At 43.4% G+C, this 16,463-nt stretch overlaps 1 protein-coding gene across 13 annotated transcripts in view; it reads left to right on the top strand.

Annotated features, from left to right (window-relative positions):
• SRGAP3 (SLIT-ROBO Rho GTPase activating protein 3) overlaps window positions 1-16,463 on the top strand; it is a 267,844-nt gene that overhangs the window by 143,728 nt on the left and 107,653 nt on the right. The gene's annotated exons all lie outside the window — the stretch shown is intronic.

Genomic DNA, 16,463 nt, shown 5'->3' with positions numbered 1-16,463 from the left:
AGTGTGGAAGGAGAACTGCGGTTTCTGCATCCCAGTTTCCTTGTACAGTGCCTGGCATGTGTAAGGTGCTATACAAATGTTTGTAGATCTGAACTCACTTCTGTGAATTTCAGTTTCCTTGTCTGGGAAATGGGCAAGTCGTTTAGCCTCTGTGAACCTCATTCTCTTTGTCTATCCAGAAGAGTTAAGATCAGCTACTTCCCAGGAGGCTGAGGGTTAAACAGATAGTGTGTGGGGAGAGTAACATTATTGCAAAGTGGTTTGGGATGTGGCCTCTGGGTCTAGAATTCTTAATTCTTGGGTTCATAATCCTGGTTCCATCATTTATTAGCTGTGTTTCTTTGGACTTGTTACTTCTACTCTCTGTGCCTCAGTTTCCTCATTTGTGAAATGGGGATGGAGATAAATACCCATGGGCATATGGGAGGATTAACAGGCTTGTTGTTCCCATGTACAGTGTGGAGACCAGCACCTGGCACTTAGTAAGTGCTCATGAAAGCTATTATTATGCAAATATAAGAGACTATTATTACCAAAAGAATCTAGCTCATCTCTTCTTGCCAGGTGGCAGTTTTAGGGATTTGGTGACCTGAGATTGCTAGAAGCACAAAGAAGGGGACAAGTTGATTGAAAATATAATCATCTTTCCATGGTCTGTGTTTGGATTGTCCACTTTGAGGATTACTTCTATAGCAAAATTGTAATCACAGGCTAATTTCCTCCTGCCACACAATATTCTTCTGGTCTCCTCCTGGGGTCATGTTTATGAAATGTGGGCTAACTTTCATATTTGCATAAGCAAACATAATTAGGAAGGTAAATACAGTGCAAAGAAAGAAAAATTACACAGTACTTTGCAAAGCCAAGCTGACATGATCCAGACGTCTGCAAGTTTGGACTGTTGGTCTCATTCCCAGCCCCCGCCTGCTGTTGCTGTCACATCTTTTTTCCTGGGTGGGAGTGACTCACAGGGAAAGGGTCATCAAGGCCTTTAGGAAATGAAGGGTCTTTTTCCTGAGCTGAGCCCTGGGACAAGTGAGATAAATCTTTTCAGTTCTCATTTAGGCTGACAGCAGCCTGACTTGTGATGGAGGTTAACAGGGTGGAAAATAATGAAAAAAATGTCTACAGCTGAGCTCCCGGCTGCCTTGTTACCAGGCCTGTTCCTGTGGAACAAAGGAAACAACTCAGCCCACAAGGGCTTTGGAGAGAGGCGCGGACAGAGCCTGGCTGGCTGACTTTGCGCAGCACGGCCCCTTTGTGTCACATCAGTTATACCTAATTTTGGAACGGAGGCCGGCACTCTTTACATAATAATAGTTCCCGCAGACCTCAAAGCAACTATGGAAGCTGCTGTCTGGTCAGACTGGGGATCCTCGAGGAACCCCATTTTACAGGTGAGGAGGTAAAGCGCTGGGAGGCTTCGAGGAGAACCCAGACTTGGTGGCTTTGGGCCCCTTGTCATTACCGGCAGGAAACAGCATGGCTGGGCTTTTGGAGTTTGTCTCAGAACTGCCTATCACTGACCACCCTGGGAAAGTCTCTCTGAGTCTCAGTTTTCTCATCTGGGATATGGAGATGGTAACAATGCCAGCTTCATAGGGGGCTGCTTGGCTGGGTAGAGGTGGGCCAAGTGTCCAGCCCAGGCCTGGCATCCAGTAGTTGCTTACTAAATGGTAGTTTGCCAGTGATCACTAAGAATAGAAACCACTCCCCATTCACAGCTGGGGTCCTAGGGCTCTACCTAACCACACTCTGGCAGTGAGGCTGCAGGAGATGGGAGTGGCTTCTAGCTCAGGTGTCTGTCCTGTGCCTATTTTCTGGCTTTGGCTTGGTAGCTGCCCTGCCTGCCAGCTCCTCACTGATGTCGGAACCAGTTTGACTTAATAACTTACCTTTTCATGATTCTCCATTTCTGCTTTTGCAGTGGGGTCTGTTGTTATGATTAGAGGCAGGACTTCACATTCTAGAAGCCCATGCATGTGACCCTTGCTCTAAGTGTGAGATGTGGATCAGCCATTGTAAAATTAAACTGAAAGAGATCCAGGAGGCTATCTTTAGTGATCAGGACTCTTATGATGGCAGACAGCAGAAATGCAACCTACCCTGCTTTAAGAGAAAAAGGGACCTTACTAGTTATAAGCCTGGCTTCGGGCATGGGAGGCTTCGGGGGAACAAAGGATGTTAGAACTCTCTCTGCTCCAGTTTTGTCTGTTTCCCTTTCTTGTGGGGAGGCTAGGGGCTCTTTCATAGTCAGCTTCTCCCCAAGTGATGATTAGAGGGCCCCTGGCATCTCCAGGCTTACATCCTCTCTGCTTCAAGTCCCGTTTCCCAGAATGGGTTTTTTGGGTCTCTGATTGGTCCATCACGGGTCACGTGAACACACCCGGGGCTGCACCTGTGGCCGGGGTGCTGCAGGGCTCTGCCTCACCGGGCCCGGAAACATCCTCCCCTGAAGCCAAGTGCGCACTCAATTCCACCTGACACGTGGGACTGAGAATGGATGAAGGGTGGTTCCCCAAGAAAAGTAGGAGTGTCTTTATAAGAATAAGGGAGAAATAAAACAGGAGATGGCTACTGGACCCTCTTTTCCAGCCCTTTTATCATCATCTACAGCAGCTGTACACCCTCTGCTAGAGATCCCTCAATAAAGAACGCTCCTATCTCTCAGGATAGCTCATTCCATGTGGGGACATCTGTAATCAATAGAAAATTCTCCCAAATGCTGAAATGGAATCTCATCGTGTTTTCACTCACAGGTCCTGATCTTCCCTAGAGGGCCAAACAGATCAAACCCACGTGGAAACAGTTGCTTGAAGGCAGAAATTGTGACCATCCACTGGTCCTTCCTGCCTGTGGGCAGATGTCCCAGGTTCCTTCTGTTGTCCCCCTGGGATTTGGCTTTGTGTTCTGTCCCCATCTCAGTCACCCTCCCTGAATCATGCTTCAGTTCTTTTCTGACCTGCAGAAGTTAATATTCAGAACCAGTCAGAATCCTCTAGGAAGGTCTGAGCAGCTCAAGGCAGACCAGGGCTGTCCAGACATTTATTTCTCATAAGACCCATGAAGGTGTTTGCCTCTTTGATGATTGTTTTACCACATGACTGACACAGTGAATTCTCAGTCAGCAAAAAAGTCCCAGATATTTTTGTACCAATTGTTTTTTTAATCCAACCTTTACTTCTGTTTTTGTATTTCTTCATATTTCCCCTTCTAAAACTTCATTTTATTAGATTCTGGTCAAATGGGATCAGTGTCTTTGAGTGATTTTTCAAGCAGCAGGAGGGTAACTGCCAAGAGGTCCTAATTCCTCCTCTGTGGGAAAGGCTGTTTTGTAATTTCTCCACGTCTTCCTCCTCGGTGTCACCTTCCATGTGTCAATTCTTTGGCCTCCTGTTTGATTCCTCTGTCTTCTTAGTGAGAGGTGGAAAGTGGGGCAAAGAGTTGAGAATAAATTCACAGTGGAAGTGACCCTGGAGTTGGGTGTTGACGGATGAATAGGAGCCTGCTGAATGGGAAAAGGAGGTTAGGAGTTCAGGGTCTGGAGAAAGGCAAGAGCCAGTTGGTAGAGTTTATTGTGATGGAGGTTGAAGGAAAAAAACTCAGAACAGAGGCAGCAAAATGGCAGTGCACAGCAGAGTTTGGCTCCTACGTATAATCTTCTTGGCCCTCACTATGTTAAGAAAGATTAAGTTGACATTTAAACATTTAAAGATTTCTCCTAAAATCACGATTTTGTGTTTCTCATGCAAAATCAGAAGCTCTGACTATACCAGCCCGATGTGGACTCACACTTGGCATCAGCTGGTGGTAGCTGAGTGCTGCCAGCGCCGTTGGCCTGGGCATGCTGTCTCGGCCACTCCCCTCATCCTGCTGCCGTGCAGGGCGTTTCACCTTGCTTGGGTCCTTGATTTTCCCTCTCTGGCCCTTTGTGCATTTGAGTTTCCAGCCTCATTTTTAAACATTACCTAACTGTGGTTCGTAAATTCTAGTGTGCATCAGGATCACCTGGAGCCTTTATTAAATGCAGACTTCTGGGCCCCAGTCCCACAGTTTCCAATTCATTAGGTTTAGGGTGGGGCCTGGAAACCTGCATTTGTAGCATATTCCCAGGTGACACTGATGCTGCTGGTCTGGGGACCATACATAGAGAATGACTCCTAGTCCAACCTCCCAGCTTCACAGATGAGGACACTGAGGCCCATGTTTGGCAAATGCAGAGAGTCTGGCCCCAAACTCAGGGTTTTCACCTCCAGCTCCAGGACTGAAGCCACTAGTCCATGTGCTGCACCAGGTGGGAGGGTCAGTTCGCATCCCACTTGCTCTCCTTCTCCCCACTAACCGTTTCTGAGACTGGGCATTGAAGCCCATTCCATTTCCAGCCTCATTCTGTTTTCTTCAGCTTCCTTAACAATAGCCATCCATTATTCTTTGCTCGGATGCCTGCGGAATTTAATTACTTGCCCCAGCCGTGATGTGAATTTGATTGTTGGAAGCTGTGGTGTTGGGAGGAAGCGCTAATGAGGAAAGACTCTTTGCAGAGAAGCGAGGCCATGTGGGGGGCTTGTGTTTGAAAGCAGCCATTCACTGTGTGGCAACAAGGACTTGGTCTTGAGTGATTTTTCTCATTCCTGCCTCGAAGATGTCCATCGCATTTCATAAATAAATCAGGGCTTTTTGTGTTCAATAATTGCCTTGCTTTGTAACCGAGATCAAAAGCACTAGTGGCCTTGGATTCAAAGCCAAGTTTATTTTTTATTTTTTGGTTGCATGAGAGAGTGGAGTGAGGGTTTGCATGCTGGAGGGTTCAGCTACGAGGCCTGCATGGGGAAGGAGAGGGAGAGAGCAGAGTGGGCATCCTGCCAAGAGATGAGGGGCCTTCGCCAATCTCTACCGTCTCCCAGGGAGATGAAGTCGCTAACGGCCACTCTGCCAGTAGAGCCTGCTAAGCTGGCCATCATCAGACACTCCCAACTCATTTAATAAACATATATTAGCACTAGCATGACAGTAGGCAAACAATAATTATAGATATCAAACAGTGAGCAAATGCTTGCAGCATGCCAGGCTCTGGGCTAAGCATTTTATACACATTTAACTCTTCAAACCTAAGAGGAAGATGCTGTCATTATCCCATTTTACAGATGAAGAAACTGATGCCAAGAAATGTGGGGCTGGGGTTTGAATCTGATACGTCCAGCCCCAGAGCCCATACTTAGTGGTAAAGGCAGGTGCCAAAGAAGATAGAGCCAGTGGCTCACACCTGTGATCCCAGCACTTTGGGAGGTTGATGGGGGAGGATCACTTGAATTCAGGTGTTTGAGACCAGCTTGGAAAACATAGGGAGACCCTGTCTCTACAAAAAATAAATTAGCCAGGCATGGTGGCATGTGCCTGTGGTTGCAGCTACTTGGGAGGATGAGGCAGGAGGATCACTTGAGCTCAGGAGGCTGAAGCTGCTATGAGCTCTGATCACTCTATTGCAGTGGGGGACAGAGTGAGACCATGTCTCAAAAAGATTTAATTAAAAAAAAGTAAAGTAGATAGATAAATGACTCAGACACAGTGCCCTCCTCTCCCTCTAGGAGCTTCCAGTGCAGTCTGAAAGCAGGGACAGGTGTGAGGCGGTAACTCATTCAGATACAGCAGAGCAGGATGGTTTTTGCCACAGAAGTTTGTTCAGAAGGAGGAGAACTTCTATCCTGGGATGGGGAGGTTTGGGAAAGATTAGAGGTGGGGGAAGCAGCATTTGAAGTTAGTCTCAAATAATTAGGATCTATCACAGCTAAGGTTCCCTGGGAAGTCAGCTCTGAGACTGTATTTCAGTACAGAGGTATCAGGGAGGATGCGTGGGATTCCTGCCTGCAGAAGAAAAGGGAGGAAAGTAGGAGTTAGCAAACAGAGAAGTCGGACTGCTGTGCAGTCTTAAGGACCCTGGGGAGCTGGAATGGTCCTTCAGAGTCCATCCTGAGCTACAGCTAAGAGGCTGAGCCTTTATACCCTCATGTTGGGTGGTCATTGGATGTAAGCTTGGATGGATGATGCCTGTGCAGCCAAGGCAGTTCCAAAGCGGCTGACAGCTGAGGCTGTCCGTTGGCCGCACTTTCCGGCAGCTGGGGGAATACATTCCCCAGGCCCAAAAGGGGAACTGAGTGGTACGTCACAGCATCCACAACAGATGTGCAGATTTGGGGAAAGCGAGAGACAGAATCCACACCAAAGCAGAGGCCAGTGGGAAGAAAGTCTGGGTCCTGGATCATGAGGAGGTAGGCAATTTAGTGCAGTGGCCAAGGTTGTGGCCGGGCTCTGATTTCATCTCTGTTTTGCTATTTACCTGCTGTGTGAGCTCTGCCTAATCCCTAAAACTCTCTCAGTTTTGTCATTTTCAAAATGCATCTAATAATAGCCTCCATCAAAAGGTTGTTGTAAGGACTAAAAAATTATATAAAATGCCTACCAGGTGCACAATAAGTGATCTATAAATAATATTATAGCTATTAGGCCAGGTCATGGTGGCTCACATCTGTAACTCCAGAGCTTTGGAAAGTGAGGTGGGAGGATTGCTTGAGGCCAGGAGTTTGAGACCAGCTTGGGGAGCATGGGAACAACTCATCTCTACAGAAAAATTAAAAATTAGCCTGGTGTGGTGCTTCATGCCTGTAGTTCAAGCTACTTACAAGCCTGAGGCTGGAGGATTACTTAAGCCTGGGAGTTTGGGGCTACAGAGAGCCAAGATTGTACCACTGCACTCCAGCCTGGGCACAGAGAGAGAGACCCTGTCTCTAATACATATGTGTGTGTGTGTGTGTATTTACATATAAAATATATACAGTATATAATATATAAATTATAATGTAAAGATATATAATAATGTATATTAGTTGTTATTAGGATGATTATTTAGACTTTGAGAGGAAACTTAATGAGAATAAAATTGAAGATGGGATGAAGGAAGATTTTTCAGGGCATGCAGGTGAAACAGGATCAGAAATAAGAAAATATGCACAGGAACCACTCACCAGTTAGTTCCAAATGATGGTGGTTTTACCTCCTTTTATAACCTCTAATTTGTTTTTTTTTGTCTTGGTTAGGACCTTCATCCAGTACAATGTGGAGGGAAGTGGCGCCCTTGACTCTTAAAAGGCATGCTTCTGATTTTTCATCATTTAAGACAAAAACTCTTAGCAAATTAGAAATAAATAGGAACTCAGCCTGATAAAAGGTATTATCAAAGCTAACAGCAAGTCCCACTTCCTGCTGAAGAGAGTTCAGCAAGATGGCTGCTTAAACATTAAGATACAAAAGTTAATAATGCTCCTTTGTGCCAGCCACATCCAATTAGAAAATGTCATTTAAATGCATACATTAGAAAACAAGAATAACTGAAAATTGATGCCATCAGGGCTACAAACTAGCTACATCCTAGAAGTTTTGATAAGTGATGCTGTCATTGTCATTCATATATAAATACTTCATAATTTTCATTTCAATTTCTTTGCTTATGAATTATTCAGAATTAGGTTTTGGTTTTTAAAAAATAGTTTCAAAGGTTTTTTTTTTTTTAAAGCTTTTTTCTTGTTTTTAGCCTCTAAATTTATTGGATCATAATAAAATTAGACAATAAAGATATATTTTTGTTTTTGGTGTTTTGTTTGTTTATTTTTTGAGATGGGTTTCACTCTATTGCCCAGACTGGGGTACAGTGGTGTGATTATAGCTCACTGTAGGCTCAAACTCCTCGGTTCCAGCAATCTTTCTGCCTTAGCCCCCTGAGTAGCTGGGACTATAGGGGTGTGCCATCACACCCTGCATTTTTTTTTTTTTTTTTTTTTTTAGTTTTTGTAGAGACAGCATCTCACTTTGTTGCCCAGGCTGATTTTGAACTCCTGACCTCAAGCAATCCTCCTACCTCAGCCTCCCAAAGTGTGAGATTACAGGCATGAGCCCACACCTTGCAAGGTTATATATTTTTTGGTATTTGTTGAAGCAGTGACCTTATTGGATATCAAGACTTCCTCTGAAATGATAGTCAGACATTACTAAGCAGGGCTAGACAAACTGATCAACTGGGCAAATGGGAGCCCAGAAACAGAGCCCTCCATAAATGGAAACTTGGTAAATGACAGTGGTGTATTACAGATCAGAGGGTAAAGCATGACTACTTAGTAAATGGGGCTGATTCAACTGATGGTTTGTCCTTTTCTTATTATTTGTAAGAGCTGATTTTATACACACACCAATACACATATAAATATGCTTTCTTCATTCAGAAAAAAAAATAAGGCTTTTACCTTAGTTTACATTCTGGAAAGCTTTAGGTACTAAAGGTAAAAAAGAACACTTCAAGACTTTTGAAAGACAATGTAGATTATGTTTAATATTTAAAACTTTGGTGTAGAAGAAGGCTGCTTAAAGAAAGCATTAAAAAGCACAAACCATAAAAGAAAGTATTGATTAATTGCATTATATAAAAGTAAAAAATCTACTATACAACAAAAATAAATAAATAAATAAATAATAACTAGAACATATGGCCAAGACAAGGAGAAGATATTTGGCATACACAGAATCAATAAGAGATTAATACCCAGAATATAAAATCTTACAAATTAATAAGAAAAGGAAAAACAACCCAGTAGAAACATAGGTAAGTGACATAAATTGGTATGTCACAGAAATGAAATTTAGGCTGGATATGGTCTGGGATTACAGATATAGCTAACACCTATAAACTTAGTACTTTGGAAGGCTGAGGTGGGAGGATTGCTTGGGGCCAGGAGTTCAAGACAAGTCTGGGCAATATAGGGAGACCCTGTCTCTACAGATAATGATGATTAAAAAATAGCCGGGTGTGGTGGTATGTGCTTGTGTGCTTGTGGTCTCAGCTACTCAGGAGGCTGAGGTGGGAGGATCTCTTAAGCCCAGGAGGTCGAGGCTGCAGTGAGTTATGATTACACCACTGCACTCCAGCCTGGGCAACAGAGCAAGACTATGCCTTAAAAAAATTTAAAAAGTGAAACTTAAATGGTCAATGATATAAGAAAAATGTTCATAATTACTGGTAATCAGGAAAAGGTAAAATAAAACAAAATGAGATACAATATGACTCCCAGTTGGTAGGTAAAACAATCCTAAGTGCTGGCAAGAATGTCCACCCTCAAAACCCTCATGCATTCCCAGTAAACATGTAAATTAGTTCAGCTTCTTCAGAGAATGATCAGGCCATATCTAGTAACAGTGCAGGAAGGGGTACAGACCCTTTGACCCAACAATTTTACTTCTAGGTATAACCCGAAGTTATTCTAGCATATCTGCACACACACAAAACTGTATGAGAATGTTTGCTGCAGTGGTGTGTGTAATAGAGAAGCAGAGAAATAACCTAAATGTCCATCATTAGGGAAATGGTTAAATAGCTGTGGGTAGTTGCACCATGGAATCTTATACAATAGTTAAGAGGAGCTAGATCTGCAAGTATCAATGTGAATAAAACTTGAAAACATAATGTTGGGTGAAAAAAGTAAGGTACAGTATGATATTTTTATAAAAAATTTGGAACACAGATGAATAGTTTATATGGTTCATATGGTTAGACACCTGGCTGAAATAAAGCTATGCAAATGTAGAATATGTAAGAATACACAGCAGTCTCAGAATTGTAATTGAGGAAAGCGGGAGGAAGGAAGGAGACCAAGAACATTTCTGCTGTCTCCATAACATTTTGCTTCCTAAACACAATTTAGTAGCAAAAATAGCAAAATTTTGTTATCGAATTTGAGTGGTGTGTTCCTGGGTATTTGTTATTGTTCTTTCTCCTTTTCTGCATGTTTTAGATGTTGAAGAAATGACAATAAAGGTAAAAATAAGGAAAGTCAGGTTGGAGACAGGTCAAGGAAGCCTTTGGGTGTTAGAGTGAGAAGCTGGGGTTTATTTTATAGATATTAGGGATCCATTGAAGGTTATTGAATGGGGGGTGAAATGATCAGAGGCAAGCTGAAAGACACTTAATTTGATATGGTATGTTTAATGGCTTTGAAAAGAGATTTTGAATGGAGGGTGCATGTTATTATACATATACACTTGTATACATATTAATGGTGAAAGATAATGGGGGCTGGATCAGGGAGATTGATACAGGAATGGGAAAAAAGAAAAGGAAAGATGGATAAATAGATGAGTGGGTTGATGGATGAATGAATGGATGGATGAGTGGTTGAGCAGGTTGATAGGTAGATGGATGGATGAAAGAAAGAATGGATGAGTGCATGGGTAGGTTGATGGATAGATGGGTGGATGGATAAATGGATGGGTGGGTGAGTGTATGAGTGGAAGGGTGACTGGGTGGAGAGGTGGACAGATGGGTGAAACCATAGGCAGAAACATTTTTGAAATGCCAATGCAATCCTCATTTACATCCTGTCCACAAATAATTCAAGTGAAACAGAAGATCAGTTTATAAAATGACAAGGAGGTTAAAGTGATGTCTCAAGTCACTGATTCAGCAGTAATAAGTAATCAATAATGCTTTGAAACCAACATATAAGCCTAACAACATCCACAGTCACCTTGAAGATAATGTAGAGAGGGAGAAAGCAGCTCAAAACTGAGCAGCTTCATGTTTTCATAGATACTGGCTTTTCAGGAAGACAGCCCTGTCACTTCCCATGACATGCATGCAGGCTCTCACCTTATCCTCAGTCATAGCTCCTGATCTGTGAGTGACTCTTGGAGAGAGAGAGAGAGAGAGAAAGATATGTATATCTATCTTAGATAGATAGATAGATATTTCTATATATTTTATATATAATATGTATATATGATATATACACACATGTGAATATGTATATATATTTTATATATAATATGTATATATAAACATACACATAATATAACAATATATAAACAATATATACACACACATGTGTGTGATATATATAGATACAGATATGGATATCATATACCTATATATATCACACGTGTGTATATGTATATATATTTTATATATAATATGTATATATAAGACATCGACATCAGGGACACAGTCAAGAAAGATTACTCCTGAGTATGCGAGTATGTTCTGGGCTCACAGAGATTCAGCCCAACTTTCTACACCATCCCCAGCTACCTGGTTTGGAAGCCACGATGGGGCAGGATTGAGTCACAGATGACAGGAGATTCTGCAAAATGGCATGGGCACTGTGTGTTACCTGACATTTATGATGATCTAAAGCAGAGCCTTGTAAATATCAATATGCTTTCTATACTAAGGCAGAAGAGTATTCATGTTTGAGAATTATTTTTAGATGTTTGGGGAAAGAAGACCTTAAAGGTGCTTAGAGTGCTAGCTTTCCCAATGGAGGCAACACAATGGAGAATATCACATTCACTAGCTCTATGGCCTTGGGCAAATTACTCACCCTTCCTAAGCCTCTGTGTTCTCATCTTCAAAATAGGTTCAACAATAGTGCCTTCCATAAAGAGCTAATCTTAGGCTTACATGAGATACTGTCTCATAAAGCAGTTAGCATTGTGCGTGGCACATGCTAAGATATCAGGAAACAATAGCTATTATTGCTATTAGCAACAATGGTATGTATTATAAGTATATAGTAAGTAGTATTAGTAGTAATTATACTAAGAATTATTACTAATAAGTATTACCATTATTAATAATGTTTAGTATCATCAATAGAGATCCAGACAGTCCTACCCTGACCACGTCAGGTCATTTTTCATAACCATTCCAAGATATCTACTTGGACTTCCTCAGGCCTATTATGTAAAGCAGTTCTGAAAGTGAAGCTTTCAGCATAAGCAGGGTCCCAAAATGAGGCCAGGAGTAACTGCAGGGAAAGGAATTGATGGCCACAGTGCTAGACTCACTGCCTCCATGCCTGCCTGGGCTCCTGCATCTGCATAAGTGAGGCTCACCACTGCCAAGAACGTCCAAATGGTTCCAGGGTCTTCCTGCTTCTTTGCAGTCTGATATCCGAGCCCTGGCAACAGTAGGAAGAGCTAAGCAGTCGAATCTACATTCTTGAAAAATGAGTAGATGACAACATTTGGAGTTCAGCAACAGGAGGCATAAATTAGTGCGGGAAGGGAAGGAGAATAGGGAAGAGTCCAGGAGCAGGGAAAGGAAGAAAATGGGAGGCAGAGGGGAAGGATAACAAGGATCGGCATAGAGGGAGGGCAGGGATCCAGCTAAGGAGGATGTTTGGAGGCAGGGGTTGGCGCCAGGATGGAGAGCCCACAGCCCAGTTATTGGCAACCCAACCCCTAGCTAGGAGTGGGAGTGAGCCGTTAGCTGTTGGAGCCGCTGTATTCAGGGGTATGCTGACCTTCCAGGACAGGCTGGAGAAGTCTGATCCTCTGAGACACGCCTTTTAAGCCTTTGCTTTGGAAATAAAAACACAATCCAATCGCTTTGGGAGATAGTCTGTGCTTACATGCCTCATGTATTTAAATAGGGAACATCAGTGGGTCTCAAGTTTTGTGATTTCATGAGAAAAGCTGAAATGTGGAGAAGCAGTGGGTAGGATCTGGGCATTTAGAACTGAAGGAGACAAAGGACTTTATTCTTGTTGTTATTGAGTTGTGTTTTCTATTGTTGTTTTTGAATCCTGGAACTAGGAAAATTATGAAATGTCCCTAATAGTAACCCAACATGAGACCATCTACTCAAGCAAAGGTGAGAAAAGAGAGCTGGGGGGCTGGCTGAAGTAGGGTTTGATAAGACAGGAGAAGAGAGGCCCAGCAGGGATAAATGAGAGTTAACAAAGGCCACCTGTCTTACTCCTGCATTACAATTTTCTAAAAAAAATGTTTAGGATGGTCTTATTGGGAGAAATAAAAGGGAGTATGTGTGTATGCATGTGTGTGTGAGAGGTCTTATCCTTCAGACTCAATGTTTTAAGATGGTATTAATTTTTAGACATAGAGGGTGATACCAGCCCTAGAAATAACCCATCTTTGAGTTACTTTGAGGGAGACAGACACATGCCCTTTGAAAACAGAGCTTTTCAGGCCGGGCACAGTGGCTCATGCCTGTAATCCCAGAACTTTGGGAGGCCATGGAGGGTGGATCAGCTGAGATCAGGAGTTTGAGATCAGCCTGACCAATATGGAGAAACCCCGTCTCTACTGAAAATACAAAAATTAGCTGGGTGTTGTGGTGCGTGCCTGTAATCTCAGCTACTTGGGAGGCTGAGGCAGGAGAATCACTTGAACCTGAGAAACGGAGGTTGCAGTGAGCCGAGATTGTACCACTGCACTCCAGCCTGGAGGACAGAGCAAGACTCTGTCTCAAAACAACAACAAAAGAAATAGAACTTTTCGACTATAACTCATAAAGTCATAGGACCTACTGTGAGGTTTTTTTGAGAGTTTTCCCTAAAAAGCATGATGCATTGAAAACAAAATCAAATTATACAGGGCAAGATTTTCATGGCAAAGGAACTGATTTAATTCAGAGCTGTAAAGAACTTTGTCAGCTGATTCCGTGTTGACATGAATTAATGTTTGCTTGATTTTTTTTTTGCAAAGAAATAAGAGTCTGAGGTGACCATCCTTTACTCCTCTCTAATGAGCCCATCCATAGGCATTTATAGAATTCCTTTTGTATGCAGGTCTTCGTAATCAGCATTGTGGGAAACTCTCTGAAGCCAGAGTTCTGGTCTTTAGGGAGTGTGTACTCGAATTAGTCCTTTTGCAGGAACTCTTTGAAAGCTGTTGCTTGGTGGAGGGTTTTCAGAAGACCATCTCACTCACTGGTCGTTTTAGTATCTACAGACTGACATAAGCATGGATTACATCATTAGTGTTCTTTCAAATAAGCAGAAATGAGAATGTATGGGATCCTATAAACTGATAAAATTCAGAGGTGAATCTTCTTTAGGCACCACTAGATCTAGGGTCTGAAAGGTTCTGGCTATCTGCCATGGTGGGCACAGTGCTGCAGGCAGTGCAAGACTCCTGATGACCCCTTTAGCAACCCCAGGGGAGAGATGATCTGAGAGTGTGGTTATAAGAAAGCTCCTAGGGAAGATTTTTCATTGGCTTAGCCTGGAACACATGTTTGTCTCTGATCTGATGACTGGAAGCAAGGAGCTGGAGCCTGGTCAGACCCTGCCCCCTGCCTGACGATCTCGTGTGACCAGGCAAACAGGAGCCTGTTCCACCTACATCTCATCTTCTGTTAGCAGAAGAAGCAGGAAGGGAGAAGCAAGACATGGTCATCATGGCTGGTTTATTCCTAGCAGAGCAGGTAGGCTAAAGAGGATGAGATCTATCTGTAAGTTGGGGCAAGGCCCAGAGATGCATATTTCTTTTTTTCTTTTTTTTTTTTTTTAACTCTAGAGGTTGGGAAGTCCAAGAACAAGGAGCCAGCATCTGATGAGGGCCTTTGTGCCACGTCATCATTATGGTGGAAGGTGAGAGAGAGAGAGCAAGGAGGCACTGAATGTGTCCCTTTCTAAGGAGCCCACTCCCATGATAAGAGCATTAATCCATTTGTGATGGCAGAGTCCTCATTGCCTAATCAACTTGTAAAGGCCCCATATCTTTATACTGTTACAATGGCAATTAAATTGCAATGTGAGGCTGGGGTCAGTAGTTCATGCCTTCAATCCTAGCACTCTGGGAGGCCCAGGTGGGTGGATTACCTGAGGTCGGGAGATCAAGACCAGCCTGGCCAACATGGTGAAACCTCGTCTCTACTAAAAATACAAAAATTCTGGGTGCAGTGGCTCGTGTCTGTAATCCCAGCACTTTGAGAGGACAAGGTGGGTGGATCACAAGGTCAGGGGATTGAGACCATCTTGGCCAACATGGTGAAACCCCATAAAAAAAATTAGCTGGGCGTGGTGATGCATATCTATAATATGAGAGATGCAGATTTCTGCACAGGTGATGAGAAAGTGCATTGGACAGGTAGGTGGTGTCCGGAGGGCATGGCCTCCTTTGTACCTTCCTTGTGGTCTGGATTCATTTCCATTACAGCATTGCGATGACTTCTTTTCATTATGTGTCTGCATCTTGAACTAGGTCCTAAGGAAGCAGATCATAGTAAGTTGCTATGAGTGCCAACTTTGGAGTCAGACCAGTCAAAAAGCTGAATCTTGGCTCTGTCATTTTCTAGTTGTGCAACCTTGGGCAAGTTGCTCAGCCTTTCTGAGCCTCCAGCCCTCCTTTATCTGTCAAGTGGGAATAATTATAGTAGTTACTTTAAAGATTTAAATTAGATAATACATGGGAGTGATTTTGGATAGTAGTCAACAAATGGGGACAGGTGCCGTGGCTTATACCTGTAATCCCAGCACATTGGGATGCTGAAGCTGGCAAATCACTTGAGCCCATCCAAGAGTTCAAGATCATCCTGGGCAACATGGTGAAACCCCATCTCTACAAAATTAAAAATATTAGCCAGGCATGGTGGCGTGTGCCTGTAGTTCCAGCTACTCGCGAGTTTCTGGTGGGAGAATTACTTGAGCCCAGAAGGTCAAGGCTGCAATGTTTGTACTACTCCACTCCAGCCTGGGTGACAGTGAGACCCTGTCTTAAAACAAAACAAATGAGAAGTGCTCCATAAATGCTAGAGCAGGGACAGTGTCTCATTCAGCTTTATGTCATTAGTGCCTACTTTAGGCTAGTATATATGTAGTCAAAATAAACACCCGTGTAAATGGAATCAAAGCTAGTGAAGCATGGACCACACTAGTGTCTGGTCATAAACTCAGATATCTCCGTGGGCTGTACGGGGCACTTGGCTAGGTGGAGGGAGAAGCTGGGCACTGTGGTTACCTGGACCAGCAGTAGCACAAGCCTGAACTGAAGGGGCCACCATACTTGAAACAAGGGCTCGGCATTGCTGGATCTTCTAGCATTACCAGAGACGCTGAAAATCAGGACTTCTGCAGGAAATTTCCTGAGTTTTCAACTCTGGGAAAGCATCCAGATGTTCTGAAAGCACTGAATGGCCAAATAAAACACATCTGTAGGCCAGAGAAACTGTCACTTGGAAGCCTTGGTCTAAGGCAGTGTTTCTCAATCAGGGCAGGAGAGGGGGAGTTTTATCCTCCATTGAACATTTGGCAATGTCTGGAGGTAATTTTGGCACCCACACAGGTAGGGAATGCTACCGGCATCTCATGGGTGGCAGCCAGGGATGCTCCTAAACATCCTCCTATGCACAGGGTAGTCCTCACAACAGAGAATGCCTGGCCCTAAGGGAGCTGAACTGGCCTTAACTGAAGACAAAGAAGCAAAGGAACCAGGCAGGGCTGGGGTTCCCTGTGCTCATGGTGGCTGACCCTTGAGGTTGGCCAGCCTCATTTTACTGGCTTATTTGAACATCAAAGAGAGGGCTGTGCTCTGTCAACCCAGAGGAGCCACAGCTGCCATGGCTGAACCCTCCTTGGCCCCATGTCACTGTTTTCCACCATCCACATACTCCTGTGCATGAA

The sequence above is a fragment of the Callithrix jacchus genome, chromosome 15 (assembly GCF_049354715.1).
Source record: "Callithrix jacchus isolate 240 chromosome 15, calJac240_pri, whole genome shotgun sequence".
In the NCBI taxonomy this organism is placed as follows: domain Eukaryota; kingdom Metazoa; phylum Chordata; class Mammalia; order Primates; family Cebidae; genus Callithrix; species Callithrix jacchus.
Note: the sequence above shows the minus strand (reverse complement) of the source record. Positions and strands in the feature narration are given on the sequence as shown.